Raw genomic sequence first — 19945 nt, forward strand, 5'->3', positions numbered from 1 at the left:
TTCAGATTATCTCATAATTCCTGAAGAGGAGGTGGTTCATCTTCAATTTGGGCCTCGTGATGCTATGTTCCAGAAGCCCAAGGAATCGGATAACCACTTGAAAGCTCTCTACATGAGGGGACATCTTAATGGAAAGCCGATTTCTCGCATGTTGGTGGATGGTGGGTGTGACAGAACTGCCCAAATTAAACCGGGTTAAGTGCGCTAACTATCATCTTGATGGTTAATCAAGTTACTGTGCACTTAAAATGGTGTAATCCGGACGTCTGTCGGGTTAAGGATCGAAAAACACTGGAAGTCTCGCACGAAGACGAGCACAGATGATTACAAGCAGACAAAAGTCTCAAATTTAGGCTAATATGCAGAGTTTTACAAATAAGTTTGAATAAAAGTTATTAGATTTCAATCGGTAGCGGAAGTTAAATAGAAGTTTGATTTCAAAACCACGATACTACGAAGACGTGAGGACGTCACATCGAGCCCACGGATGTGAATCCTGGTTAGCTTCAACCAGCAGCAGTTACCTGAAAATAGGGTGACAACAAACCCTGAGTATACTAATACTCAGCAAGGCTTACCCGACTATGGGTATACTTAGCCCACTATTTAGACATGCAAAGCTTTTTGGCTCTGAAGTTTATTTTTGCTGGAAAGCGACTAATGGTGGATCCTTACTTTCAATATTTTAGCTCAAGTTTAATGTACAAATATCAACTAGGTTTGCATAAACATCTAGAGCAAGCATGGTATATCACATTATATTTTTCCCAAGAGTATCATAAACATATCTCATCACATTGCCATTCTCATTCCACTTGTTTACTATGATGTGACAGAGAGATCAAGGCTCTCATAACCGCGAGTCACGGCGAATCGATCCGATTTAACCTTGCAAGGTGGACCTGACTCAGACGACACATGCAAACCACGCCGGGCCACACGCGTCAACTGTTCTCGTCATTACCACGACATCTAAACCACGCCTGCCAAAACCAGGGTGAAGGGCCCCTCTCGGCGAACTCTCGGAGTACCCGGAGGCGACATACACTCCAACACCCGCCATCATTCCACTCCCAGAGTAGCAGGTCGCAGTTCGAGCTATCGTTATAAATCAGGTCTACAGCTTACCGGTTTCGACTACCTCCTACGTCCGGCATGTGGTTAGCACTGTTCAATCCTCGATCAATGTGCCAACAACGGTACGGTCCTCAATCGACACAGGTAGAGGTCCACTTTCCATGCATTCCATATCCATAATCCAATTCCTCTCCGCTCGGTCTCCATTCTTCTTTTCTCACAGATTCATTCTCAAACCACTTTGCCATAAGTAACAAGGACCTATAGCTCGCGAGTGACAGGAATCACTCAACTTCTACGAGTCCTAATTAAGCATGGCAGTGCTAACGACCTGCACACTAGTAGAGTAACTGAGGAAACCTGGGGATCATGCATCTACGGTTCCAATCAACTCCTAGAAACGTAAATGCACAATAATTATATAATAAACATTGAATACTGAAATTAAGGGTTATGCTCCGGGGCTTGCCTGGGATTAACACTAAGTCAGTTAGTTAGATTGCACCGGCTTGATAGCATCTCCGGCCCTAGCTTGCACTTTAGTCGGTCCTTCCATCTTCTGGGTCGGTTCATCAGTACACCATCTTCTGGATCGACTCCAACATCACCCTTCAGTTCCACGCGTCACACATCTAGCGTACCTAAATGAGATGCAACAATGCGGATGTCTGAATGCATGGACAATGCATCTAAAAGGGCAAGCAAGATAAGCACAAGGTCGCTATTGCATGGGCATGAGCATCTAAAGAAGTGAAGGTTAATTAAACATCACACAAGTCTACCGTAGAGATAGCAAGTACAACAAGCATGGTACACAACTAGCAGATGATATAAATAAAGTGTTTTGCTTCCAAAAAGCATTACATAAACTTATTTTGGAAAAGCTAAGACACAGCGCAAAGCAGGAAAGGTTAGACTAGAACTTCATTAACTAGCAAGCAAGTATGAGCAAGAGAACACACTAAGATTTTCATTTAGCTTAACCAGCCAACATAAGCAAGATGGAAATAACTAGGGACTTCTATTTAACTAAAAAGCACATAGAACCAAGCGATATGAAAGCAACCCATATTCTGATTCTAAATGCAACCACCTGAAATGTAAACTGAACCAAGCAATATAAAGCAAACCACATATGATCTCAAATGAGTTAACACGCAACAAAGCATTTCCTAGTAACCGCATACAAGGAAAACTAACACTAGGAACCAAACAAAAAGTAAAAACTTAACTTGCAATCATAAACTGGTAACCAAATTTTAACAGCATGATAAGCTACTAATAATAAGTGTAAAAACAATTAACCAACATTTATTGATAACATAAAGCATTTATTTTATCCTCAACAACACAAATTGAACCAAAAATAGATTTACACACATGCACATAGCTTCTGGTTCTAAAATTTTTACAGTGAACTAAACATGCAAAGAGTAAGTTATTGCATAAATTTCATAATTTTTCGACTTTTTGAATCACAGATATTAAATAAACAAGCTAAAACAAGCATTACTCATGATTAAATCAATACATCATAAAAACATTAAATAAACAGCAGGTTAAATATTTTTCCTAAGTTCTACATGCCAAAACAAAACTAACCCAACTAGTTTTACCTTTTTACTATTTTTATTCTATTTACTAAGAATTTTCAAAGCTTGCAACTACTTAAACTAACATTTACAATAGAGCAAAAATTATTTCGAAATTAAAGATCAACCTGTAAGGAAAGTTGTAGGTCTTAGAACAAGGAATCCAACAAATTTTAGTTTGCATTTTTCTGATTTTTTATGATTTACTACAATTTTCCAAAGTTTCAGCCAAAAATTTCAAAAAGGTCCAGTGCGACACTATTCATCTGAGTCTTGGTGTGTGCAGATAGGCCCCTGGAAAAGTTTTAATTCCCGCACAAGGTCCCTGGTCGCGATTTTTGGAACAGAGGAGGCTCAGGGAGCTCGATTCCGGCGATGGGGTGCTTCCCGGCGGAGAGGGAGAGGTGGGGGAGCATGAGAGACTCGAGAGCTACCTCTGGGTGGTCTCGGTTGATGCCGAGGTGGTCGGTGGAGGGCCGACGATGGGAGCAGGCGGCCGGCGGCGGCGGTGAGCGACCACGGCGAGGTTCCGGCGGCCGATTCGGGGCGGGCTCGGGCCGAGGAGCACTGGTGGGGCGTGAGGAAGCTTGTGGGCGGGTCAGTTCGGGATGAGGGGGGCCGGAGGAGGGAGCTCCACGGCGAGCAGGGGGCGGCGGCGCTGATAGCGCGCGGCGGCGCCTCTGGCGCGCGAGCAGGGTCTCGGCCCGGCTCTAGGAGGAGTGGAGCAGGTGCGGGGCGAAGCGAGGCGGCCTAGGGCGTGAGGAATCGCAGCGTGGCGGCGAGGGAAGGCTGGCGCGACGCCGGCGGCGGCACTCTGCTCGGCTCAAACCGGAGGAGGAAGAGAAAGGAAGGAAGAAGAAGAGAAGGCGCCCAGAGAGGACGGGATAAGGTCGTGCGCGAGGGATAAGGCCGAGCGCGGCGTGGAGGGCGAGGATCGCCGGGCGGCGACGCTTGGAGGTCGCCGGCGACGATGCGTGGGCGTGCGGCATGAGCGCCGAGAGCAGTGAACAGAGAGAAAATGATTCATCGAAACTTAGCTCGATTTTGACCGTCCAAAACTCAAAATTTCATATAGAAACTCGAAAATTTCCAATAATGAAAGTTGTTCAAAATTTGATTTCCTCCAACTTTTGTTTTAGGCAAAACTTCATTTGAAGATCAAATCATGGTTTAAAATTTGAAATGTTAAAACTAAAGCATTAATGTCCTATTCAAAGCAAAATTAAAAGTTTTCTTCAAATTTTGTGCTGAAACTTAAAAAAAACCATAACACGAAAGTTTTTCACCACTCCAATCTCTACAAGTTTGTTTTTAGGCAAAAGTTTATTTGAGCAAGAAGTTAAAAGTTATTTTTAAAACATGTTTCATTGGATTTGAAAAAAATAGTCATCATTTCATGTGTTAACAAGCTAGCAAAAATGTAATTAAAAATATTTTATGCATGCACGATTAGTGTTAATGACGATACCAAACACATGATTAACCTTAACTACAAGTGATTAACACCTGGGGTGTTACAGTGGGGCTATTGTAAATCTTATGCCCTACTCATTGTATAAGAAGCTTGGCAGGAAGGACGAGGAGCTGATCAAGACCAACATGACGGTTAGCGGTGTAGGTGGAGGTGATCCCATTGGTGCCAAGGGAGTTGCGTCCATGGAGTTGACCGTTGGAAGTGAGACGCTTGCCACAGCCTTCTTCATCTTGGAAGTGCAAGGTAACTTCAGTTTAATACTTGGGCGTGATTGGATTCATGCCAATCAATGTGTTCCGTCTACCTTGCATCAATTTCTTATTCAGTGGATCGGTGATGAGGTTGATATAGTGCCTGGTGACACTTCTTCCTTCATAGCTACCGCCGATTCCAATTCCATTGGTGCCAATGACAACATCAAGTGCTTATCGGGCTTGGATCTGTCTGATTATGAACTTATCAGTTGCACCAAGGAGGGTTCCGTTCCTGCAACTCTAAAGCCGATGGAAAATCGGCTAAATCACTTAATGCTGTAAAGATGAGTCCAACAGGCGACTCAGGTGCAACCGGTCAGACCGGGTCCCACGACCGGTCAGACCGGTCTTCTTCGGATCGGCCATCAGAGCCGACCGGTCAGACCGGTGGGTCAGACCGGTCAGACCGGTCCAACGCAGAGTGGCTCCAGCAACGCATTGAGCACTATCGGGTGCATACGAACGATATGTGTGAAACTATTAAAGAATCAGAAGACATGGACAAGTTGGGCCAAGGTTTTATGTCGGCTGATCCTTTAGAAAAGTTAGATCTAGGTGATGGTACTATTCCTAGGCCGACTTTTGTAAACAAGAATTTATCGGTTGAGTTTAAAGCCGATTTGATAAAGTTATTAAAAGAATATATCGATTGTTTTGCTTGGGAGTATTCTGAAATGTCAGGATTGAGTCGTGATCTTGTTGAACATCGCTTACCAATCAAAGCCGGTTTTAAACCTTATAAACAATCGACTAGACGTTTCAATCCTAGTATTTATAACCAAATTAAAGAGGAGATTAATTGATTATTAGATGCTGATTTTATTCGATCTTGTCGTTATGCGGATTGGATCTCTAATATTGTGCCTGTTGAAAAGAAAGATTCGGGCAAGATTCGTGTTTGCATTGATTTTAGAGATCTCAATAAAGCTACTCCCAAGGATGAATATCCTATGCTTATAGCCGATATGCTAATTAATGAAGCATCAGGACATCGTGTTATTAGCTTTCTTGATGGTAACACGGGTTATAATCAAATATTCATGGCCGAGGAAGATACGTCTAAAATGGCCTTTGTGTGTCCCGGATTTGTTGGTTTGTTTGAGTGGGTGGTTATGACTTTTGGCTTAAAGAATGCTGGTGCAACTTATCAGAGGGCTAGGAATTTAATCTTCCATGATTTGCTTGGTGTTATCTTGGAAGTGTACATTGATGATATTGTTATTAAATCGTCCAGTTTGAATTCTCATTTAGCCGATTTAAGACTTGCTCTTGAAAGGATGTGTCGGTATGGTTTGAAGATGAATCCACTCAAATGTGCTTTTGGAGTATCGGCGGGAAAATTCCTTGGTTTCATCATTCATGAGAAGGACATAGAGATTGATCCTAAAAGAATTGAAGCTATGAGGAAAGTTGAGGCTCCTACTTGCAAGAAAGACTTGCAAAAGTTTCTGGGCAAGGTAAATTATTTGAGAAGATTTATTTCTAATTTGTCCGGAAAGATTGATGCTTTTACTCCTATTCTTCGGTTAAAGAATGAAGCCGAATTTACTTGGGGGGCAAAATAGCAAGAGGCATTTGAGAAAATTAAATACTATTTGTCTTCGCCGCCGGTTCTTAAAGCACCTAGGAGAGGTGTTCCTTTTAAACTTTATATAGCGGCCGAAGATAAAGTTATTGGAGCTGTTTTGACTCAAGAGACCGAAGGAAAGGAGTATGTTATTACTTATATAGGCCGACAACTTATTGATGCGGAAACAAGATATACTTTTATTGGAAAGTTGTGCTTGTCTTTATATCATGCTTGTACTAAATTGCGACACTATCTCTTATTTAGTACATGCATAGTAGTATGTCAAACCGATGTGATAAAACATATGTTGCAAAAGCCAATTTTGAGTGGTAGAATCGGCAAGTGGGCATATGCTCTGATAGAATATGATTTGGCTTGTGAACCTTTGAAGTCTATGAAAGGCCAAATTGTAGCGGATTTCATTGTTGAGCATCGGATTAATGATGAGCATGATTTAGAAATCGGCCATATTTTTTGCACACCATGGAAGCTTTATTTTGATGGATCGGTTTGTGATGATGGGAGAGGAATTGGTGCTGTGCTTATATCTCCAAGTGGTGTTGTTTTTGAATTCTCAAACCGATTAGAAGAATATTGCACAAATAATCAAGTTAAGTATGAAGCATTATTATTCGGCTTGGAAATTTTACAATCCATGGGCGTGAAGCATGTTGAAGTTTTTGGTGATTCGCTTCTCGTTGTGCAGCAAGTGTCCAAGGTATGCCAATGTTATAATGGTTCATTAAATGCATATCTTGATAAGTGCCTCGAAATTATTTCTTCTTTTGATGAATTCGTTATAAGACATTTGCCAAGAGAAGAAAATGGACAGGCTAACGCTCTGGCTCAGCAAGCATCTGGTTATAATGTTAGAAAAGGAAAATTTAACATTAGAAGACCGATGCAAATGATAGCCGAGTTGCGGTTTCTGGACGAACCGGTCAAACCGGTTGACGCGACCGGTCTAACCGCCCCGACCGGTCTGACCGGTCCGGAGTCCGGTCTAACCGATCAGACAGCAGAAAACACTGATTCGGCTATGAAAAAAGCCGAAGATCAGGATTGGAGAGTTCCTATAATCTCCTATCTTAAAGATCCTGGTCGTGGTGCAGAGAGAAATATTCGACGTGCAGCGTTCAAGTATATTTTAATTGATGATGAGCTTTATCGTCGAACCGCCGAAGATTTGCTTCTCAAATGTTTGGACTCGGATCAGGCCAACTTTGCTATGGGAGAAGTTCATGAAGGCATCTGTGGTACTCATCAATCGGCTCCTAAAATAAAGTGGTTGCTTAGGAGAGCCGGTTTTTATTGGCCTTCCATGATTTCAGATTGTTTCAAGTATTATAAGGGATGTGAAGAATGTCAACGGTTTGGGGATTTGCAATTGGTACCTGCTGCATCGTTACATCCTATCATTAAACCATGACCATTTCGAGGTTGGGGATTGGATTTTATTGGACAAATTAATCCTCCATCTTCAAAGGGGCATCGTTTCGTGTTGGTTGCTACGGATTTTTTTACTAAGTGGGCCGAAGCGGTTTCCTTTGAGGAATATGACACATAGAGATGTGATTGAGTTTATAATTGAGCATATTATTCATAGATTCGGTATTCCTCAAACTTTGACTACGGATCAAGGCGCTTCATTTATATCAAAGGAGGTACGTGTATTTATCGAGTCTTACAAGATCAAGTTGCTCAATTCATCTCCATATTATGCTCAGGCCAATGGACAGGTCGAGTCAAGTAACAAGATTTTGATCAAGCTTATTAAGAAGAAAATAGAAGAAAATCCTAAGAGGTGGCATGGAGTGTTATCCGAAGCATTGTGGGCTCATCGTATATCTCATCATGGTGCTACCAAGATTACTCCTTTTGAGTTTGTGTATGGTCAAGAGGCCGTTTTACCCGTTGAGGTAAATCTGGACGATTATAGATTGGCTAAGCAAAAAGATCTTTCTATTGTTGATTATTATAATTCAATGATGGATAATATTGATGAGGTGACCGACAAGCGTATGAAAGCTTTAAAGGAGATTGAAAAGAACAAACTTCGGGTTGCTAGAGCTTACAATATGAAGTTAAAAGATAAATCTTTTTTAGGTTGGGGATTTAGTTTGGAAGACAATATTACCTCTTGGGATGAAAAGTAATAAGTTTGGTAAGTGGTCGCCAAGTTGGGAGGGTCCATATAGAGTTGTTAAAGTTATCTTCGGGAATTCCTACATGATGGAGACGCTGCAAGGAGATCGACTACCTAGAGCTATCAATGAGAAGTACTTGAAGAAATTCTACCCAAGCGTGTGGCAAGATGCATGAAGAAATATGGCCGGTTTACGAGAATCGTCCTTAGCAGTATTTTTTAGGACCTAGTATTGTATAGAATACTTCTGTTTTGCTTTTTAGCTTGTAAACTCACTAAAAAGCAGGGCGGTATATGTTGACAGCCAAATTTGGCACCTACCGAGGCCGACCGGTTAGACTGGTCGGGTCTGTACAGTCCTAGTAGAATTAGGTTTTTTGTAAAGAGTCCTCATGTAATCCTACTCGTGAAGGGGTACGTCTTCCCCGGTCTATAAATATAAAGACTAAGGCCGATTGAAATTATTCCCAATCGAATCAATACAAAAATCGCATTACTTTTTATCTCCCAAACCCTAGCCTTTTCCAACCCTAGATTGCTTTCTTCCTTCGTCTCGATGGCGTTTGAAGACGTTCTGAGTGGCCTGCCGACCTCAGAGTAACCCTACGTTCACGAGCTCCGACGGGGTCCCTCCCGAGCTCGCTGTTCTAGGTCTTCGCGAGCTCCCTGCTTGCACCGGTCAGACCGGTCCGCCCAGGGTTTTCGCTGTGTTGATCGTTGTGCGATCTAGCGCATTCAAGTATGTTGGCGCGATTCTGTGTCAACAGGGAGTGCGGACGGGGCGGTGTCGTGATCGATGAAGGCGCAGCCGCGCAGGGCTCCTCCCGCCTGCTCGATCCGTCGGTGGCCCTGCTTCACCGGCCGCGGTTCTAGCTCCGGCGGCTCCTCGACGCCAATGTGACCGTGCTGCGAAGGTTTCTCGCGGACGGGACTCGGTGGTTTCCCAAAAGAAAAAAACCGGAGGGGGGGTGCGGGGGGTGCGACGTGACTCGGAAAAACCTGTCGGGGGGTGCGACGGTACTCGGCAGCTCGCGTGGCCTGTCGCAGGCAGGGTTAAAAAAACCGGCCGGAACCGGTCCGGTTACCGCGGTTACCGGTCTAACCGGCCCGGACCGGTTCTGGTTCCGGCCGGTTTCAAACCGGCCCAAATTCAAATTTTAAATTTGAATTCCAAAACATGGAAAAATCCCAAAAAAAAATCTTAAAAATACTTCAAGTTGCGACGAATCTAATGGTGTCAAATTTTTTCAAATATTCGTTCATTTAGTATACTTTGCGAGCATTTGAAGTTAAACAAAAAAACATGCATACAAAAGTATACAAATACAATGTAAAAGTAGTACAAAAGAGGGTTAGAGGGTTCATTTAGACTAAAACATATTATACAAACATTCATTTACTATACTCTGCGAGCATTTGAATTTAAACTAAAAAAGAAAAAAAATTGAATTTGGTCAGTTACCGTTCAAACCGACCGGTTACCACTCAAACCGACCGGTAACCGGTCAAACCGGACCGGTAAACCGGTCTAACCGGCCGGTTAGCCGTTCGAAACCGCTATAACTGCGGGTTTTGAATTCAAATTTGAGTTTAACCGGTTTTTACCGGTAACCGGTCAAACCGGACTGGTTAGCCGGAACCGGGCGCCGGCGGTTCGAACGGAACGGTCGGTAAAAAAATCCCTGGTCGCAGGACGGGGATGGTCGAGTACTGAATATTAAAATATTAATTATTTAGTACTCTAGGTACCCATTAACAGAGTCCTATATATATATACTAGTAGAGTGCACGTGCGACATCGCACGTGTCTGAAAAACAATATTGTGAAAAAAAATCACACTAAATTTAGTGGCAACAAGCATTTTAAAAACTATATACGGTGAAAATAAGCAACGAAATCTCAATTACGATGAAAATAGACAAAAAATTCCAAATATGAAAAAAATTGTATAATTATAGAAATAGGTAAATACTCTGTATAAGATGGGAACATATTAGGTGCAAACCAACCTCTCCGTGCAAATTATAGAAACTTCAATCTAAACCATCAGATCAACATCCAAAGGGAGGGGCAGAGAAGGGTGGGAGGGGAAATTTGCAAAAGTATGATTACCCAATCTAAGGGCGGGTCCAGATTGAAAAATTACCCAATCCCTCATACCCCTTGGATGTTGATCCGATAGCCCAGATTGAAGTTTTCATAGTTTGCACGAAGAGATTAGTTTGCACTTAATACGTTCCCTGTATAAGATAGTGTATAATGGCATGTATAAGTACTGTTCGCCTACATGACCGTTTACACGGCGTGTAAACGCTACTCAATGGGTAGCCAAGTAAAGCATGTGTAATGTCTATTATCAAGTTTGGTAAGTAGTATGCACGTGTGGCACCACATATTTAAAGAATAATGTTGTGAAAAAATACTCACACTAAATTTTAGATGCAACAAGCATTTTAAAGATGGTGCATCACTGGTGATGCACCTAAAATGGTGTTTAACGTTAGCAGGGAGTAGTTTTCGGTAGGCATTCACCTCATGTGTCAGCATATATCAACTAAAGTTCAGTCGCATTGCTCACGGATACTGTGCAAAAGTCATTTATATCATGCATTTGTAGATAACGGTAAGAGAATTATTACGCCGATCATATAAGAGTATTTTTTTTTCCTATGTACACTTGATGTTTTTTGGAGAAATTGAAAAAAGGCACCATATCCATTAAATTCATCAGGTACAAAAACTTCAAAGAGCAGCAGAAGCTCAAAAAATAACTCGACATGGATGTTAAAAAATAATTATTACAGAAAAATGCCAAATAAGAGTATGAGTTTCAACTGAACTTCATTCGATAAATTAGCAGCATGAATATATCAAGTAGAAGTACGAGTGTCAACTGAACCAGCATTTACCTAAACTTTGCATGCCTTGTTTGTATGTATAATTAAAAAACAACGTTGTGGACCACATTCACAGATGGTCGACAGCCACACGAACTCTTTGCAGCAGCCGCGCTCACAGTCAGCAAAATCGAAACCCACAATGACCAAAGTTCAGCGTGTCAGGTGCTAAACGCATCAGATGGCGCTTTCAAGTAATTTCATTTCCATGTGCTATGTGTACTTCTGGAAACATACAAATCCACATCTCAGATAAAAAGTTGAACCTCTCAATTACCCAAAATTAAAATTCGATTGGCACAAGTTTGTGAATTTGCTAAACTGGACAGCAGCATGTATACTGGGAGAATAAGTGTACAGTACCACTAATAAAAAACCTTGATAACATTGACCCGTAAAAATGAAACTTGATAACACTGATCAAGAGATTGCATTTATCTATAATTTGGCGTGAATACTATTAAGTTTAAATTTTCAAAACGAAAGAAAATTGGGTAGAGGGTGGCGGCTGGCTAGACCATGGCAGCAAAAGAGCAACAGCCTAATCAAACTGCCATTGCCATGTGGTTAGACCAGCATTATTTTCATAATAGAACAAAGAAGTAGAATATTTTGGAGCTCAATACCCATGAGTCTCTTTCAGTTTCTAAACCATAACCAGCTAAAAGCTTTAACACTTATGTTCCTATGTTACTATTTGCAAGAAGTTAACCAAGCTATGACATAAAAGATAGCAAAGGAATCACAATCCATTACTCTTAAAATATAGTGATAGACCTCAAATAGATTGTTCCCCTTACTTCACCTAACTACTCTAATCTTCTCATAAAAAAAGTTTAAAAGCTGTAGTATTCCATATGGAGTTGCATAGCTCTAATCTGACCATCTGCCTTTCTAGCTTAAACAATCATAACATGATGTTAGAAAGTTAGGCTCCAATGTTGATTAATGACACAACAAAAAATGGGATTACAGAAAATTAGCTCCCCACATATCTGCAGTATTTAAACATCTTGCACATTTACATAACAAACCACTAATTATCTTTGCGCCACAATTGTTAAACATGCAAGGCAAAAGTATGAAAACAGTATAAAACGATTAAAAAAACTCAGAGGCAAGTATTGTTTTGCAGTATAATGATTACCGGGTCTGCAAAAAGATTAAACAAGAAAGGCTGCACACCGTCATGAGTCGCTGGGCACCCAAGATTCAGCAAAACACCAATCTTTTCATTGCCAACAAAAAGTGTTCTCGGCTCAGATTGGGAAGTGGGAACTACCTCTGATGTTGATGAATATCCCCTAAAGTGATGCCTCAAGTCAGACGATGGTTGAGAATACCATCCCAAGTTGCAAGTGAGTCTGTGGCGAGCACAAGGCGACACAACAGAGGTATGCTCGCCTCACAGCTAATTCATCAAGCTCATGGAGAGCAGGAGCGGTTTCTGCCCTGCATCTTGCGCCTAGGGATGGAACTGTGTTAGCGGAGCCTGTGGGAAGGGCGCTGGCATCAGGGTTGGATGAGGCATGTAGGATGGAGTCGAGGTGATAAGCTTCTTCTGGTGCTCTAAACTCTCCTCTAGTTTCAGCTTCTGCTTCTCATTGCGAAGCTCATCCTTCTCTGCCTAGAATTTAGTGAAAGAACAGTTTCATAATCATTGCAGATCATTGGATAAAAAAACATTGGAAAAGGAGCAGGTCTGTGCTCCCCAACAAAATTTTTCCACAAGCAGTATTGCACACAACTTGGAATTTAGATATGAATTAATTACATTTGAAAAATCAACATGGTAATCCATCTCTCAAATATCAATGACTGCTTGGGGATGTAAAAAGGATCCTACTGAAAGATAGACACTCAACTGATATTATATTTTAAAAGCATTCAACATAACAAGAATCAAATAATGGTACAATACTCTCTACTGATACATCGAATGGAAATATTACCGATAGGAAATTCAGCATCCACTTCTTATAGTTCCAGATTCATATCAATATCTTCTAATAATGCTCTTTGACCTCGAGAATTTGCTGCCACATTGAAATCAATTTCTCCTAGAGCTTTGTCAAATAAAACTCAGTGCAATACTGAAGTTAATCTCTTATAGATCTTTTCGACAAAGCAAAGTTTGTACTGATAGTTCCCAATATTCTCTAAAAAGTATCACTTCAATGTATGAATACAGCTATAACAAATATTTCTAGTTTCCTACTTAAAAGTATCACTTCTGCACAACACTGGTGATTAAATTAGTACTGATGGGACCTGGATGTGTATTGCGTGCAAAAGAAGCTACTGACTAAGCATTAAAACATCTATCGTTCAAATAATTACTGAATAGTGAGAGCAAGAAACAAGACTGTAAACCGAAAGATGGATTTGTTTCACAGCAGTGGATGAGAAAGCCATACCTTCATCGTTCCATGAGCCACACCTCAGATGGTTGCTTGCCAGATGGTAGATGCTTCAATGCCTAACAGAAAGAAGTGGCAATCCACTCAGGACAAGTCATGGCCTTTGGAGGAGAGAATGGCCCCACAATTTGATGACAATACTTGGTTCCATCGACAGCCACGCCGACTCCCATGTATGGTACATCACTTGCTTGCTGCATTATTGACCCCTAGAGGGCTAGACCAATCAGAATTTCAAACAAAGTGCAAAGAAATGGAGCTCCAAGTATGATAAATAGCATATTGAGTTTAAAACATCATTCCAAACATTTTTCTACTATGCTATTTCATATAGCCAGTAAACCATGAAACCTAGTAATGGCAAGGTGCAAGCTTGTTTGCTAGGAATTGGACAGATGGATGAAAACTAACAATCAATACACACCTCACATGTCTTATTTGACAAAAATTCCCCACATGCAAGGTTCATCCATAAGAATTACAAAAACATTCCATTAATTTGTAAATTAGAATTTGAATAAATCAAACGAAGTATACTGCAGGTATCATGCATTCAATACCTGATGCAAAAGGCCGTGAAGCATTCTTTCCTACAGTGTCCAATTTTACTGCAGGTATCATTAATTTGTAAATTGAGTCTAGATCCTGTAAATGGCGGCTAGACTCAATTTTACTAACACAGAATATATTACAAACTTTATGAAATAAAGATGACAGTATTTATTGGTTAATACAAACTTTATGTAGTTTCATGCTCAAGAATTAAGAAACAAACTTAATTTGATAATAACTCCTGCCGACCTTGGTTCTAGCTCCCTAAGCTTAAATTCAACAACCACACCGCCTTCTTTCATCTCGTCGGGGCGAGTAATCAGATTGACACTGGAGAATAATCCAAGCAACTTGATATGCTTCACAGATTATTCAGCTGGTCCGATGTTGTAGATATGTCCAGGTCTAAGCTGCAACAGATTTAGAGAGCCAAAAGTTAAATCACATTGAATTGCAGTCACATAAAAACAGAGCACATTAAAAAGATAATGGAAGTCACATATGTATCGGAGAATCGTATTCATAATTGGATGCGTAGAATCAAATAATTCATTGCACATTAAAAAAAATTATCGGAGTCATGTGCAATGAAGCATGTAAATTATGTTAACCATGAACATGGAGCTTGTTACCTGGTGGGGCAACTCCCTCTAAATGACAGGGATGCGGGTGTGGCCGTCGACGGCGTTGTTGAGCTCATCCACGAACTGGTACTCCACCCTGGTGATGTCCCCCTCATGCACCTCGCACGCGAGCTCGACGGAGCCGGGGTTCCAGCAGCGGACCACCCGCGCGCACGCGAGGCCCTCGCCGTGGTACCACCTCTCGACGCGGCCGGCGACCCACCGCAGAGTTTCTCTGGACAAACCATAAATTTTTGTCTGCAATACCTTTGTGCAGAGTTTCTCTGCTTCTCTTTATTCTTTTAGCTTCAGCTTGCACGCCACGTTGCTGAGCTTGCAACTGATCTTCAGTGCTTTAGATTGCTTCTCCTCCTTGCTGAAGGAGCTATCGTGCTCGATGTACTTTGCAGCCTGTTTAATAGGAAAATGGAGTTAAGTGCCTAAAGCACGAGCCACATGAGGAGATAAGCAGAAAACGTACACCATGATTGTGTAAACGCTATACAATAGAAAGTGTTTAAATTCCTACTAACGCAGTGAGCTGGTCAACTGACTACAGCTGAAATGAAAACTACCATAAAGATTAGAGGTACCTAGCCTTGTGCCATAGAAGGGCTGTTATCTAAGGGTGACGAAATTCAGAATATTTTGGATTGATGCATCTGATCTCTTGTCTTGGTGCGTAGCCACAAATCATAAGCGGTTCAGCTATTGGTAGGACTGGCATCTCTCGGCAACCTGAACATAAGCATTTGTCAGATGATTAGAACTCGCGAATTGAAAATCACAAGGAAAAGCATCTGAACCCCGGCTCTGTCGAGCTATACTGCCTGTATAGATTTCATTCCAGACCCATAATTGCAGGAAAAAAATGTTCAATTTTATTGCAGTATAGATTTGGTATTGCATCTCACCCATGAATATAGCACCATTTTCATATGCTATACTGCCTGTTGTCATTGCAATATTAAGTACCATGGATGTTGCCACATCATCATGTGTACAAATAAAATTGCTACAACATTAAATCTATTAACCCTCGGGATGCTGAAAAGGATTTAGAAAGAAAAATAACGGCCACATTACTGTACATTAAAGTTTCATTCAAACAGGCTACAAGTAACTTCGTGTTGAATGGTTTTACTTCTCTCACAAATAGACTTAAAACAACATTACAAAACTCCTGACAGGTATTCGAGTAGGGAAAAAAAAGTCTCGGTGCCTCATACTGAATGGTTTATTAATCAATCGAAAATGTAAGTGATGGAACAAGAGCAGTAGATAAATTCTTACAAGCGCGAGACTGGAATGTCTTCCCACTTTTCAACACAGCCTGAGCCTTGTTGCTGGAGTCCCACAGATAAGCTTTGAGGAGAGGCACAGGCTAAAATTTCTCAAGTAAATCAGCCTCAGGACCTGCATATATAGTCTCTACTACATTCCCTGACTTTACGAGGTCCTCGACAAAATCTGAAAAGAAGCACCAAATTAACTTTTGTCAACTCTTATTTGTCACTTAAACATGCTCATTATTAGGTACAATAAACCCTAAAATAGATTAGCAACATCAAGAATTAGCAGATCCAAAAAGAAGTTTACCAAAAGATCGAGTAGAACTCGCGAATCGAAAATCACAAGGAAAAGACCCGAAAAATCAGCTAGGGTTATAGAGGAGAATGGGGATTTACCCTGATCTGGCCGGGTTGGGGGCTGGGGGCGCCGCGGCGCGTCTTCCAGTTGGCATCACGTCGTGCTAATGGAGAGCGAGCTGAGGTCGGCGAGCGCGTCGAGCGCGCGGGAGGAGAGCACGTGGCGGAACTGCTCGGCGCCGGATCCCCCCGCAGAGGACGAGGTGAGGCGGCGCGGGCTCCCGACGGCGGCGGACGACGGCGGCGGACGACGGCGGCGCACGTCGTCGACAGCTTGGAGGAAGCGGTCCGCCTCGGCCCGGTCGCCGGCGCCCTCGAACAGCATGTGCTCGATCCCGCCGGTGCCCGCCGAGACCGAGTCCCACCGCATAACCACTCGCTCCGCCGCCTCCAGCCCCGCGGCCGATCCGTCCATGAGTGGCAAGCTGGGTCGGCGATGCGGCCAGCAAATTGGGAGGAAGGCGATGGAGGGGAGGGGCGGCTCTGCGGCCTGCGGATGGGAAGGAAGGCGATGGAGGGGAGGGGCGGCGCTGCGGATGGGGAGGAAGGGGGATCGAGGGGAGGCGTCCCTGGCCTCCGAGGAGCGGCGGGGATGGATGGGTCTGCGGAGGGGAGGGGGTTGGGAGGGCGTCGGGGGAAGGCGGCGTCGCGAGGGAGGTGGCGCTGATTCGGTACCAGGAGGCGGGTACAGGAGGCGCGGTGAAAAAAAAACGCGATGCGCCGGCGGGATTGTACGGCGCGGGCGTCGGAAATCCGTCTGCCGCCGCGTTTCGTCGAACAATGGATGTGTTCACTTCCAAAATTTCTTTCTAACTTCACTATTCACTTATCACATTAATTTTTTTACCTCATATATGAAGTATTAAATATAGATAAATAAAAAACTAATTGCATAATTTTGATGTATACGACGAGACGAATCTTTTGAGTCTGGTTATGTCATGGTAGGACAACAATTACCATAAACAAACGAAAAATATTACAGTGTGCCATAGTGTCCGATGTGACCCTTTTTACCACTATTTTACGGATCTAAACACAGCCATTGTTTCCTATAGGTGGGCCCAAAGATGGTGGTATGTGAGGTGGGTATGAGCGTTAATTTAGGTAAAAAGAGTTTCAATTTCTATGAATCCTTATAGTATAGATAGATAGGAAAATTCTTTTCTACACTCGCTTATAGTTATTTCTATATGTATATCTCATGATATAGAACGTATCTGATCTAGCAAAGAGTATGTATGTGAAGTATATGTTTATACTAGAATATCTATGATGATATATATGTGGGGTATGTGACCATACATAGAGTATATGGATATACTTATTTTATATATTAATACTAATATATAATCATAGTATATTTAAAAAATAGGGTTGTTTTTAAAATTTTTCATGTATATATCTTTGAAGTATCTTAGAATAAGTATATGAACATACTCAAAGTGATAAATAAGTATAGGAACATGCACACGATGATATACTGATGATGAGAGTAGTTACTCATATATATATATAGAAGTTGCTAGCTAGCAAATAAGTATTTAGTATCCAACCCCTCCCTCGACCCAACCGCCTCGTCACGTGCTTCATGTCCCTTTTTTTTTAATCTGTCGGTTTTTTCTCTGACGGTTTCCCACCCCCGTTCCACCGTTTTTTCTCATCGGGGGCAATTTTCAGTTTCTAGCTGCTGAAAACATCGTGGCGATTGACGAGGATTCGGTTTATAGGAGAGCCTAGGACCTTGCGTCGTAATCGGATCCGTAATCAGATTAGGAAACCGACGAGATCTTCTATATCTCGCAAATCTAACATCCAAGCAACCAAAAAATAAAACAGCAAAAGGAAGCCGCGCCCCCGCAAGGCGAGGAGCCAGATTTCGGCGGACCATTCACGTGGATGTCGCGTGCCCGCGTATTTCGCCCCGGCCCGGCCCGGCGAGGCGAGGCGAGCGACCGCGCGTGTGTGGAGTTTTCTTTCTCTCCCCACACACATAGTTTGAAGAGGCAAGGATAACCTCACTATTTAAGTTAGCTAAATTCAACTTCCTCAAGCAAGGTGGGACTAAAGGTTTGCACCACTCTTTTCACTTCCTCATGTTTATATGGGCCTTTGAGATTTATTTGGAATAGCTGAAATAATTAATGGATCAAGCCCAAAATTCCAACAATCTCCCACCAGATCTCAAATGCCCATTTTGACATTTATCAGTTTCTCACTACTGTTTGATATACCAGTGTTTTAGTGAGGACTGTTAAGTTGAACTCTCACCTAGAACTTCAAGCTACATTTATCCACAACTTGAACAATGGATTATGCCTTGAATTACAAGTTTGGTGCGAACAAGTTTCACTCAAAGTCATAACCAGTACACGGCTGCCAGTAGCCTACTCCGCGGGTGGAGCATATACGTCATACCCTCTGGTCTTTTCATGAGCTTGCTAGAGATTACCCAAGGCACATAGAATGCGACGTTCAACAGTCGGGCTCATATAGGTGTACTTCTTTCAAGAATGCTCTGTAGAACAGCATCTTCGCTTAACCAAGCCAACAGAAACACATTAAGACACATAGCCGACCTACCATACAGCATATGAGAGTATTGCATCTTCACTAAGAGAAGGTTCTAAAGAAAATTACTCTCCTCAGTTAACCGATAGCTTGTTCTTCCCAGGTCCTAATTCACAGGATCTCCGATCATATAGGTTAGGTTACCACTATGGCAACTATATAGGCCTCAAACTCATCTTCCTCGATGCACTTTCTATCACATTCCGTGATAGCCCTTTTGTAAAGGAATCTGCCAAGTTTTTATCTGTTTGAATATAAGTCACACTTATCACTCCGGAGTTTCTCATCTTCCTGACAGACTTCAGTCGTCTTTTGACATGTCTTGATGATTTTGCATTATCCTTAACACTGTTCACTTTGACTATCACTGTTTGATTGTCACAGTTCATAAGGATAGCCAGCACTGGTTTCTCAACCACAGGCAAGTCCATCAAGAGTTCACGCAGCCACTCTGCCTCAACAGTGGCTGTATCCAAAGCAGTAAGTTCTGCTTCCATGGTTGACCTCGTCAAAATGGTATGTTTGCAAGACCTTCATAATATCGCACCACCTCCAAGGGTAAACACGTACCCACTAGTGGCATAAAGATCATCATCATCAGATATCCAGTTCGAATCACTATATCCCTCCAGCACAGCAGGGTGCCCAGAATAGTGAATCCCATAACTCATAGTACCAACTAGATAGCGTATAACTCTTTCAATTACATGCCAATGATCAGTACCCGGGTTGGACATGAACCTGCTCAATTTGCTCACAGCAAAAGATATATCGGGTCTCGTTGCACTAGCTAAGTACATGAGTGAACCAATCATAAGGGGTTGGAGAAGGCTTGCTATCTACATAGCCAAAGCGACTCAATATATTTTCCACATAATGAGATTGCGAAAGAGTAATTCCATTCTTACCCTTAATCAGCTTGATGTTCAGAATCACATCAGTTTCTCCCAGATCTTTCATATCAAAACTCTTTGATAGAAAAGACTTGACCTCTTTGATCGTATCAATATTTTTGCTAAAAATCAGTATGTCGTCTACATACAAACACAATATGACTCATGCACCCCCACCGTAGTGATAGTACACACATCTATCAGCCTCATTTATGACAAAACCCGC

General features: G+C 42.1%; 1 long non-coding RNA gene across 20 annotated transcripts; it reads right to left on the reverse strand.

Annotated features, from left to right (window-relative positions):
- Window positions 1–10896: 10896 nt before the first annotated feature.
- On the reverse strand, window positions 10897–16923 carry LOC120650583. Of its 20 annotated transcripts, none has more exons than XR_005665708.1 (8): window positions 16295–16896; window positions 15900–16076; window positions 15200–15344; window positions 14616–15017; window positions 14233–14393; window positions 13429–13640; window positions 12964–13047; window positions 11981–12638 (listed from the first exon to the last, which is right to left on the reverse strand). It is a non-coding gene; the product is annotated as an uncharacterized LOC120650583 (long non-coding RNA). The 20 variants fall into 20 exon arrangements; XR_005665709.1 differs by having other exon boundaries at window positions 12964–13071; XR_005665705.1 differs by lacking the exon at window positions 12964–13047 and having other exon boundaries at window positions 16295–16923.
- Window positions 16924–19945: the final 3022 nt, after the last annotated feature.

Source organism: Panicum virgatum, chromosome 9K (genome assembly GCF_016808335.1).
Source record: "Panicum virgatum strain AP13 chromosome 9K, P.virgatum_v5, whole genome shotgun sequence".
Lineage (NCBI taxonomy): Eukaryota > Viridiplantae > Streptophyta > Magnoliopsida > Poales > Poaceae > Panicum > Panicum virgatum.